Here is a 12253-nt window from a genome sequence, read left to right as displayed (position 1 = left end):
GCAATTCTCTGAGATTTGAAGAGCACTTACCTGTTATGTTAAAGAGAGAGAATCTTCCTTAAGAGCAACAGAAGAGTTTTCAGTGGGACGAGAACTGATCAGATTTTTTTTTTTTTTTAGTATTTATTTCTTAGTTCTCAGCAGACACAACATCTTTGTTTGTATGTGGTGCTGAGGATCGAACCCGGGCCGCACGCATGCCAGGCGAGCGCGCTACCGCTTGAGCCACATCCCCAGCCCCAATCAGATTTTTTTAAAAGACCCCTTTAGCTGCAGTGTGAAGAAAGGCTAAGAAGAACAAGAGTCGACATGGAAAGACCACATGGAGGCTCATCAGTTGCCCAGGGCTTGAACTGTGGAGGTAGCTGTGGTCTTAGGGCAGAGTTTGACATTCTGGAGGAATAACCTAAGATGGGAAAAGATCACGTGAGCAAAAATGAATTTTATTACAGTTCCTCACAATTTTAGAGAGATTAAAGTCTCAAATGAAAGCAATCTTTAAAAAATTACTAAGTTTAAAAAAAAAAAAAGATCAGGATGGGATTGTGGCTTGGGCTGGGATTGTGGCTCAGCGGTAGAGCGCTCACCTAGCACGGGCGGGACCCGGGTTCGATCCTCAGCACCACATAAAAATAAATTCATTGTGTTGTGTCTATCTACACCTAAAAAATAAATTTAAAAAACTTTTTAAAAAATGGCCTGCTTCCTTATGCTTAGAAGGAAAAGAAGAGATAGAACACCAGAACTACTGGGAGAGCTTCATTCAAATTATGTACATTCTGGACACCTTAACTATTCAATTCAGATATCAGAAATTCTACTAGGGGACAAAATTGGGAGAATCATTGATCATTTAATAAATTACAACGTACGAAAAATCCAACCGTAGTGTTGACTTAGTATTTCTAAGGAAAGGCTTGCTGACTATTCTTGGGAGTTGGGAGAAAAGTTATAATTATAAAGATTGGACTCTTCACAAGCCACAGAAACATATTTTGCTTCATTGTGCGATCCCCAGTGATCTGTGAAAAAATAAAGGGCAGAGGGACAGAGAGGGACAGTGTCCCATGTCAGGGACAGCCACAAGGATGCTGGAGAGGACACAGCAGGCATGGTGGACACTGGGCCAGCAGAGCCGAGTGCAGGGGCAACAGACAAGGCAAAGACCAGAGCTCAACAGCAACATCATGTGGAGGCCCAGGGCCAGGATCTCCCATCATTTTACTAGCAACAGGTGACCCCAGGACTTTGTGGGATCTAGTGGATTAGGGATCGGTGCCCCAGGAGTAGCTGATGTCTCAGAAACTTCACAGGGTGGGAAAGCTCTCTCAGAGAAGAAGGCTTTGCACTATCCCTACCCCACCCCCACAGAATCATGGCTGTAAAAATTCTGGAGCCCTCAGATGGGCCTTTTTTGCAGGTTCTGGTTTCTCCAGAATTTTTTTCCTAGTAATTTTGAGATAGTTTACATTTATGATTGTGTTGTTGTCCAGATACACTTACATTCACTTACATTCAGGATCATTTTATGGAGAATTTGGCCAAGGTCACATACCCAAAATGTGGTATCCCTGGGTCTAGAATTTGGGTCTTCTGCCTCCTACTCCTTCTCTGTCACACACTTCCGTTTCACTGAAGTTACCTTGATGCAGTAGCACACTCTGTTCCTAACCTCCTGCTATGAAATGCCAACTGTTTCTCACTTTGCATTCGACTTATCTATTCACATCATGAAGGTTCAGCAAAAGAAATGCAGCAAGATGAATCCTTAATTTTCTGGCTCCCTCCCATCCTCAAATGTCTTGTTCTAATTCTCTAGAGGGAGCTTTGTTTTCAAGGAGTGAAATAAACCCTGCAGAGCCCTTACATCATGAACAATGATTTGGAGACAAACATCCAGAGACTGCACAATGTCTCTGGCAGCAACAACAACTTCTTTTATTTGTTTTTAAGTGTTCTTTCTAGGAAAGGATAGTCAAAAGGAAAACAACTTTTGGGTTTAAAAAGAAAATAGGCCCATTTAAAATGTATTAGTGTGTGTCTTTATATATGTGTGTCTCCTGGTCATTTCTGGAAAAAGAAAAAATTCTATGCAGCAGTAGTTACCGAGATATAGAACTGCAATAGTGTTTTCCAAAGTGATTCAAGAAATTCTGGTTCTTTGAGATAGTAAAAGAGAACAAAAAGAGAGACCTGGTGTCTATACCTCACCTCTTAGAAAGTCACTATGCACATTAGCATATGAAATGCTTTGGAAGTCCTTTAATTTCTTTGATTGTGGAACCCTTTCTTTTCTTTCTTTTTTTCTTTCTTCCTTCCTTCCTTCCTTCCCTCCCTCCCTCCCTCCCTCCCTCCCTCCCTCCCTCCCTCCCTCCCTTCTTTCTTTCTTTCTTTCTTTCTTTCTTTCTTTCTTTCTTTCTTTCTTTCTTTCTTTCTTTCTTTCTTTCTTTCATGTAACTTTAGAATTTGAGAACCACAGAATGCTCTTTGGGAGTCCTGTCTTAGGACTCCTCTTAGACACTTAATGCTTACCAGGGGAATTTTGGTCACAGTGGCTCTCTGTGGAAACTCATAAACATGGCTCACCAAGGTGACTTCTTGACATCAGCAAATTCTATTCTGTCACAATGTGACAATATCTTGCACCTTTGCTCCTTCCTGAATGTATGATGTGAACATCAGCTATGATACAATGAGACTCAGACTTCCATACAGACTCCTGACCCAGTTCCTGCCTCCATGACCTCCCCCATCAATCATGCAGAAACCTTCCACTCAAACTGTATCCACAAGAAATCCTTACCCCAAGCACCAGGAGTTCAGCCATGGGAGGTCTAGAGGCCCACAGTAGGTCATTTCCCCCCTCTTCTTTTCTTATCCATTTTTTTTCCTCATTTTCTTCCCTGCTTAAAGGCCATCTATTTCCTGGATTGTCACATACATGTGATTTGGGTAACTGCTTTGCTTCTTAAACATATTCTTGGGAGGACTCACCTTTTACTCCAAATAGCTTATCAAAATACTTGTATCAAACTAATAGAATGCTCCTGATTACAGGTCCCCATGTCATTGAAACTATATAGGGAAGATAATAGTTCTTGCTCATTGAATGTAAGTTCCCCTACCCCTTCCTCTTTCTCTGGATTTAGAAGTGTGGTAATTGTGTAATGTGCACATTACAACCATGTGAGCTTTACAAAGGAGCTCTTAAAATATGAATATCAGAGCCGGGCTCATAGACATACTGATTTAAATGATGGAGTCCACACAACAACATTTTAAGCACCAAGAACAGAATCCAGAAGTTGGAAAATAGCCATCTGTTATCAAATCGTCAAAAAGAAGAAACAAATACTCCATCAAGAATCCGTATACCTGATGACCCACAGCACCTACTCAGTTATTTACCTGGTCACCCACAGCTCTTCAGATACAGCTTTCCTTCTGAATGCTCAGAAAAGTGTGACAACATAGTAATTCATTTCTTCCCATTGAACTCCATACTTGTGAAAATGGGAGAATAAATCTAGAACATTTATGACTTTACTGATAGCTGTCATTGGTGTGATCTTACACTTGGACACTTCCAGCCAGGGATGGATATTCAGCCAGTACCTATGCACCCAGTCCAGGCATTGGTGACCAACCTGCTACTTGCAGGCAGCAGGTACAATTTTCTTGCCTCTGAAGTGTGGGAAGGCAGAGTTTGGCCGAGATTATTAATGAAGGTGACTATAGCAGCACCCTACCTGGGGTGATGAGCAGTGGCCATAGTGGTCAAGGCAGCCCGGTTAGATGGGAGGGCAAGAAGTCCCACATCTTATCCTTGCCTCACCCTTCTGAATGGTCATTCCATCTTCCCACTGCAGCCTCAGGAGCAAGTAACCCTTCAAGACTTGGAATAAATGTCACATCCTCAGCAAAGCCTTCTCTCCTTCCTAGGTTCTCCACAACACCCTGCCCAGACCTCACAGGATGTCATGTGTTTTCTTACTAGTTTCCCAGTTCCCCAAGGGCCGCTTCTCATATTTTACTTCATTTTGTATCAACAGGGCTTGATACAATGCCTCTAATATCTCTATGACATAAATTTCCTAATAAAATGTCTATAGTATCTACTCTCCACCTCATAATGTACTTAAGAAATCCAATATCCCTTACAAATCCAGACGGCTCACTTAACAGAATGGAGTTATCTTATTATCAGACTTCAAGGTCTGCTTTGATGATACAGCATCTATAACTTAACTTGTTTTTGAAATAGAGGGAAAATGATTACTGAAATGAAGGTCACTGCTGAGCATGAAAAATAGAAGGGAAGAGAGCCAGGCCCAACATCATTGTTTAATGAAAACGGGATTGAAACCTCTTTACTAAAGAAGCCTGCTTGATGATACTCTAGTGCAGGGCTAGGATGTGGCTCAGTGGTAGAGCCCTTGCCTAGTGTCGCTAGTAGGTGGAGGCCCTTGGCTTGATCCCCACACTGTAAAAAACATCAAAAAACTCTCTAATGTCTTCTTCTGATCCTCTGGAAAGTGTTCAAGTGTTTTCTTAAAAGGAGACTGCGGCTCTGCTCTTTCCAGCACGTGGCCGGTGTTCTGGGAACCAACTAATCCCCTCACTTTCCGGCTCACCTGGGCTACAAACCTTGCATCAGGCCTTGGGCTTATTTTTCCCCTGCAGGCCTGAGTCATTCCCATCCACAGGCTTCTGAGAACAAGCCAGCTGGAGATGTGCAGCAGCTAAATCTGCCATGCCTTGTTAGCAGGCTAGGATCCCAACCCTCAGGGGACTTAAGCCCAAATGCCTTCAGGAGTTAGGCAGGGAACAGGAATGTGTGAAGTGTGTAACACACACAGAGCTGAGTAGGGAGCCTGGTAAGTGGGAAAAAAGTATGCTCTACCTGAAGATGTTCAGGTTCAAATTTTTTTTTCAGGGTGTTCCAGACAAAATGCACCTATTGTCAAATGTATTCCAAAGACATAGATGTCCAATTGATGCAGCCATTTGGCTCCTCCTGCATTCGCACCCACACTTCTCTCTGACTTTCCTACCTTATCTAAGGTGAGGTTCTCCAAGCCTCACTAGTTTCACCCCTGTGACAACCAACTGGGCATAGATTCTGGCTGATTTCATGCAGGCCAGCCTGGCAGACCCTCATCGCATAGCCAGCCTCAGGCCTTTCATCTCCTGACTGGGGCTTCCCTGTTGACATTGCTGGGGCCTCTGCTGGGCACGCGGATAGGCAGAGCTGGAAGTGCAGGGGAGTCCCCAATGTGAAGCTTTAACCAATGGGAGGTGGGAGACAGATGAGTAAATAAACTCTTTCCCTTTTTCTCTCCCCATCAATAGACAATGCTGATATGTAGGGTTTTTTTCTTTTTAACAGCTTCTCAGGAATGGACACAACTCACTGAGCAATCAGTCACGCTAGAGGCAACCTGCTTGCTAACAAATACTCCCACTGGCTCTCCTCTGCTCCCTTCTTTCTTCTTGTCCTTCACTTTTGACCTCTGGGATGGTACTCAAGCCACCTCTTTAAGCTGTGCCACAATAGGGAGCCCAGGCTTGAACAACTAGTATCAAGAGTGGCCCTATCAATCAAACCACCGAGATGGAACTTTCAAGCTAGATTACTCAGTGATCTGGTGGCAGTAACTAAGTACTCCACTGCCGGAGATGAGTGGGGTGGTGATAATCCCTGGCCTGTTGTGACCTGCAGGGACATACAATTACCAAGGCATTCACCTGAGATTGACTGAGGCGAGGTGCAGGCAGAAGATGAGGTACTTGACCCAATTCTGAGGGCTGAGATAATTACAAGATTTATTTTGACTGGGATAACTCTCTTAACTGCACTGAAGATTTGCACCAGAAAATGAGATGTTATGACAACCAAATGCTGAGTAAAAAAACATTCTCTAAAAAGCCGGTGTGTTCTGTGGTAACTTCAAAGGAGACTCTCATTTCCTGAAGACGGTGCTGAAAAGTCTCTAATTTTAAAGGTAACAGAGCTGCTCAGATGATTCAGCTCAGAGCTCCAACAAGTCTTATCTGTCAGTGTCAATGCCCTGATGTGATTCATGTTAGGGCTATTTGGGTGGATTCCTGGGAATTGTGAGCCCCAGATTCCCCTCAGCTCTCCAGGCTGGCTGAAGCATACCTCCATCCTGCTAAAAGGCAGCAGCCTCCCCTTTCCTCGAGTCAGTGAAATGGTACCACCTGAGGTACCCCACACTTGTTGAGAGCCACAGCTGAAGGGGCCCCAGCAAACTTCCAGCTGCCAGCAAACTTCCAGCTGCCGGCTGATGATTGGCTCACAGCAGCCCCAGCAACATCTAGCTGAATGGCTCCTCTGCGGTGATGCTCATTGGGCTGTTTCCCGCCCTTTCAGACTGCCAGCTGATGATTGGCTCACAGCAGCCCCAGCAACATCTAGCTGATTGGCTCCTTTGCGGTGCTGCTCACTGGGGGACTTCTTTGGCTCCACCCACACGACCCAGCCAATCAGCCTCAAGAGCAGGAGGATTGTGGGAGGTGGAGAGGCTTGTGGTTTTTGGAGAGGCTGTGGGAAGCTGGTGGTGGCAGTTGGGCTCTGAGGGTTTTTTCATGAGGAGCTGTTTTGTTTGGCCTGTGTGGTTCTAAAAATAAAGTTTGTTTCTTTTGACAAGTGGCTCCTGAATTGTGCCCAGCCAGACTGCGTTACACACTAAGTTACTGGTTCTCCGCTACCCCCCCTCCTCAGCACCCCCAGGCCTGCCTCCCAGTCTGATCAGGACCATCTGATCAGGTGGTACTGATATCAACACAACCTGTGCTTCAGGAGGGTTGATCTGCATTCCCAAGCATTTGCAGGACCCAGGGAGGTCGATCTCAGGAGTGCTAACCTGGAACAGGAAAGCAGGGGGTAAGACTGGATAGGGAACATTTATTGACAAAGGAGAGTTCATTCATGACTTGGATTTCAACGCTGGGCAACAAATATCTCAAGAGAATTCTAAAAATCTTAAACTGAGTCCTTAAAGCTTGTATGTGTCAATGGGCAGGCCCTCATCGCATAGCCAGCCAATCCCTTCCAGTTGATGAGGAAGGGATGCTAGAACTTTTTTGGTTTTTTTGGAGATGAGACTAGAATTAGTTTATTTGTGGAAGATCTAGAAATCTATCGCCTGGCTGTGGTCACTGAGGGGACCTGGAAAACATTCCCTTAATCAAATCAATAAGGAATACAAAGATGAGAGGGATACTGACAGTCTAGAAATTTGTAAGACTCTGTCTTCATAAACAGGACGGGTGGTTGGAGGTATTGCCATAAAACTGGTCTCCACATTATCATTGAGGATGAAGGATTCCAGAAGAGCAGAGTCTGGGCCTCTGAGGGCCTCTTGATTGTCCATCCATTATAGACATTGTGCCTATAATGGGCAGCAAAGTCAGACTGTCAATCAAAATGCTTTAACAGGGATCTTTGTTGTTGGCTAATAAACCATGATGCTCCTAGACTTGAGACGGCTAGACTGCTGACTAGGGTTGCTGACTTGTGTGGTTATATTTATAAATATTGAGAACCACGGAGCAGAAGTGCGACATCAGTCACCGCAATGGAAATTTATGGCCCTTATTTCAGTTTCAAGACCTAGAATCCACTTATTGAAAGAAAAGCTGAGTACCCTTGAAGAATAACCTTGGCACACTGTGTGAGCATATATATTTCCACCAGAGAGACCCAAGGCCAGTTGATAGAGTACTGTACTCTGGGGAAGGGAAAATACATAGATTTTTTTTGAGCAATGTTAAGTATGGAATTTGATTAGAGTAGTGGTATATGGAGTCTAGGTGCTAAATGAAATTTTAGCCTGAGTTTATCTCAGTGTTTTTCCTAGTTACCAAGTATACAGTTATGTTGGGCATCTGGCAGAACCTTCACACACATTGTTTCCCTGAGTGAGGGTCATCATGGAAAGAAGGGCCAATTAGAAACCCCTAAAACTTCACACACACACACACACACACACACACACACACACACACACACCCTACATACACATTCCTGGCCTGCATGGTAAATGAGAAGCAGTCTGTATCCAGGAGGATTGCAGACATTTCCACTGTCATCAGAGACTGTAGGTATGCAGAGGTGGATATGAGTGTTTACACCATATCCCCATTCAATTAATTTGCCTGGGTCTTGGAAAAAAAAAAGATGGCTTATGGCAAACAATGGTAAACTAATATAAATTTAATTGAATAATAATTCTCATTTTGGCTTACATGCAAAATATGGAACCATTAATGGAGCAGATCAACATAGTCTCTAGCTCTTCATATGCAGCTACTGATCTGGATAATTCATTCTTCTATTTTAGGGGCAGGCAAACTATAGCCTATGGGCCAAATATATAGATATTACTGCTTATCAGAGAATATGCACTGCTGAAGGAAGGGTCAATCAACAACTGGTTAGGAAGGACATGCCTCTTACATTTCAGTCCGTCTCTGTCATTGATTGCCCCTGTGCTGACAGCAGGCCCCCCAAACAAGGTGGTCATTGGCAGGGATAGAGGCTTGTAAGGGATCCCTCTCCTCTAGCTTGTGTTACTTTTGCATGCCCAAACAGTCAGTAGCACAGACCGAAGAGATCAGTCTCTTGGTATCAGATTGATTACAATTAGACATCTTTTATCCTGGATTGGGTATATAAAAATTTATCTTTATAGGACTTAATTCTTAATTGAAAATAGGGGTTTGCATTGCTGTCTGAAGTTACATCCAAAGCTCTAGACAATGCTTGATTTATCAACATGAGGTCTCACACAACATTGCTCACACCGAAGGTTATTCTTTAGTAGGAAAGACAGAGCCGTGGGTATTTGCACACAGAATCCACTAATTATTCCTTGTACCCTGTCATTCAGAAGTGGACATTTTAATAGAGTGGTAGAAAATCCTGTTAAAAACTCACTTAAGGACAACACCTAGGAGGGATGGAATGCAGATTTCCAGGATATGCTATGGACACATATGGAGATAAATATTAAGCTCCAAGTTCTCAGTAGCACAGTTTCACAGGACCAAGAATTGAATGGTTAGGGGTTTTGTGTTTCTTATCCTGCAACCTTAGCCTCTATTGGATAAGAAGTCTTAATAGTGGTGGATGGGGAAGAGAACAATTCTACCAGGAGAAAGGTATAAATCTACTGAACTTGAAGCTGAGATGCCAGTTGGATTCAGCATGCCTGTAGGCAGCAGCTAAAAAAAAAAATATTCTGCTTATGAAAGTAATAGACCCTGATTATCCTCAAGAACTAGGTCTGCTGCACCTTATGGAGATGAGGAGAACCATGTGTGGAACCCAAGGGTTTCATAATATGTGTGCATCTTGGCGATTCAATGTCCAGTGAGACAATAGTTGCATATTGTCAAGTTGACATATAGTTGTGTTGCAACAACGCCCACTAAAAACAAAGAAAATAAGGCACCAGCCCCTAAAACTGAAGGTCTCTACAGCCCTATCAGGACATTAGCCCAAACAGCTAATGTGCTGGATGATGGTGAGGGATGTAGAGGCTATTGGAAGAGATTGGAGATAAATCTTAATGATGACTGCAGATCCAGCTAGAATTGTGTAGACTGAAGTTTGCTTTACTTATCTTCAACCAGACTGACTGACCTTAACCTTGAAGGGGACCCTGTGCCAGATTGGACTCATGCTTTCTATCCTCCTGGAGAGCTGGATATAACAGTGGGGCAAAGGGGACCTGGACAGCACAAGGGGCACAACTGTATTTGTTCTTTGTTCCACCTGTTTCCTTCAAAGCTACCACTGCGATGTCCCACTCCTGAGGTATGTTCTGACTACTTGCATGAAGGTGTAACTGGACAGCACCTCAGCTTTTCACCTCCTGCCTGGAGCCACCTTCCACACGACAACTATCGTACTCACGTACGTCCATCATGGAAACACAGGGAGGTTCATGCCCTATCAGAAAAAGCTTTGGCCAGCAGGAGACAGGAGGCAGTGGTTGAATTTTTCCTTTTTATTCCTTTATGTTGAAATTATACACCTTCTCAGCAGACCCACCTGTCATCAGTGGGATGGAGTGTTCTGTTACACTAAACAGCCTCAGCTCTTTGATCTAGTGTCATTATTGCTCTCTCTCTTCCTCTCCTCCATTCCCTCACTCTTCACTCTCACTACCTGGAATTGCACAACCTCGTTCAGGCTAGAATAGTCTCTAATCTCCCAACCTGATCCACTGTGCCTTCTGGGGATTTGACTGTCACAACAAACAGTCCCTCTAATCGCACCTTAAGTGAAATGTGGATGTTTTCTAAGGATAATTGCAGAGTGGTCAAATGAAGGCTGCTGGATGTCTGATACTATTTCCACATCATTTTTTTTTCTTTCTTACACTTTTGATGCGTATGCCGCTGAGCCAAAATACCCTCTGGTCCTCCTAAGACCTCTTGCATCTGTCTATTTCTTGCTATCGCAGATGCCACTGCCTCACTCAGGCCTGCACCAAGTCTTGCCTCACTGTTTCCATGGCTCTCCTTCCCAACATCGATAGCTCTTGGTGTCCAGAGCTCATCTCCTTCCTTCATGCCTGGACACTGAGCCAGAGTCATCTTCATAATGGACAAATCTGTTGTCATTCGCTGCTTAGCACTTTTTCATGGCAACTTGGTGACCTTAACATAAAAGTCCAAATGATGAATCTCTGCTAAAAGTTAACTTCTGTTTATTTCCAGCCTTTGTCGTTTGCTACTTCCTCCCTCATAGTCAGTTCCAATAGCAGTGAACTACTTTCATTTCCTTAAAGTGGAGCCAGGGCTCCGCCCATTCAAGTCCTTGGCAGGAAACGCTCTCCCCTCTTAAGGCCTATGCTGCTTTTAGGGTCCTGGGACATTTCCTGACTCTTCAAGACTGAGCAAGCACTGGCCATCTCCATTCATCCTTCTATCAACTGGTATATTCACTCTCTTGTATCATTTATCTTTGGATCCCCTATCAGACTGAAGGCTTTCCAATCCTACTGGTATGTTTTAAAAATCAAGCACTTGACAAAAGTTTGTTGAAATAGTTATTAGATGAATCATGTGTTTTTCTTTCTATTAAATATTTCACCATCTTTTATAGTATCATTAAAAGAGATAAGTACACTTTTTTCCCTCACATATGTCTCCTATATACTTAAGAAGCAAATGAAATGGTATATGAACAACATGAAATTGACTGGAAACTTTATCAGAGGTATTTTAAATCACTTGACTTAACCTCTTACAATCAGTATCTTTACCTGTTTTGTGTTGCGATAACAAATACCGAAGTCTAGAAACTTTAAAAAAGTAAAAAGATTTATTGACTCATGATTCTAGTGCCTGCAGGGCCCAGACAACATGGTGCTAGAATCCTGGCAAGGTCCCCTGGACATGATAGGGAAGAAAGGGAGCCGGCCTTGGGCAGAGGGATACATGTGTGAATGAAGAAGCAAGACAGGGGCGGGGGGGGGGGGGTGTTGGACAAGGCTCGTTCTTTTTATGAAAACCCACTCTCATGGAAACTAATCCATCCCTGTGGGATCTAGTCCACTTCCAAGAGAAAAAGCATTAATCCATTCAAGAAGGTGGAGCTACCAAGACCTAATTACCTCCCACAGGGCTCCACCTCTTAAAAGTTCTACCCCCTCAACACTGTTACATTGGGAACCAAACCTCCAGCTCATAAGCCTTTGGGGAAAACAAACCATTTTCAAACCTCAGCAGTCAGCAATTTCAGAAAAATAGGTTAAGTTTCAAACATAGATTCACAACCATTTATTACCCTTTCCATAGTTTTGTATTTTAAAAATCTCAAATAGTGCCTCACGGAGCTCTTAAACATCTGTCTCACTGGTGGCATTGAACCTTGTATGGTTTCATGATTAGAATTTAGACTTCATAGTGACTGATACAAAATGGCAGTCAAATAAGACTGTTCCCCTTCTTGGCTGTTAAAGGGAGGTCTCTAGGAGTCCTGATAACCCCTTTCCTAATAAAATGCCATCTATTTGCAAGTATGTGTATCCAAGGATCTCCTGAAATTATAGGAGCAAAACTCCCTCTTCACTTCAACCCAGTTAAGATCTATTGCTCAAAAGTGATTAGCCACACTGTGCTGTAAGAGAGCATGGAAACAGGTAGGCTACCTGCCTGGTATTCAGTTCACAGGGTCTCAACTCAAACATTTGAGCTCAAATTCTTATGCTGTTTT

The sequence above is a fragment of the Ictidomys tridecemlineatus genome, chromosome 5 (genome assembly GCF_052094955.1).
Source record: "Ictidomys tridecemlineatus isolate mIctTri1 chromosome 5, mIctTri1.hap1, whole genome shotgun sequence".
In the NCBI taxonomy this organism is placed as follows: domain Eukaryota; kingdom Metazoa; phylum Chordata; class Mammalia; order Rodentia; family Sciuridae; genus Ictidomys; species Ictidomys tridecemlineatus.
The sequence above is the reverse complement of the archived record's forward strand: the minus strand, read 5'-3'. Positions refer to the sequence as shown.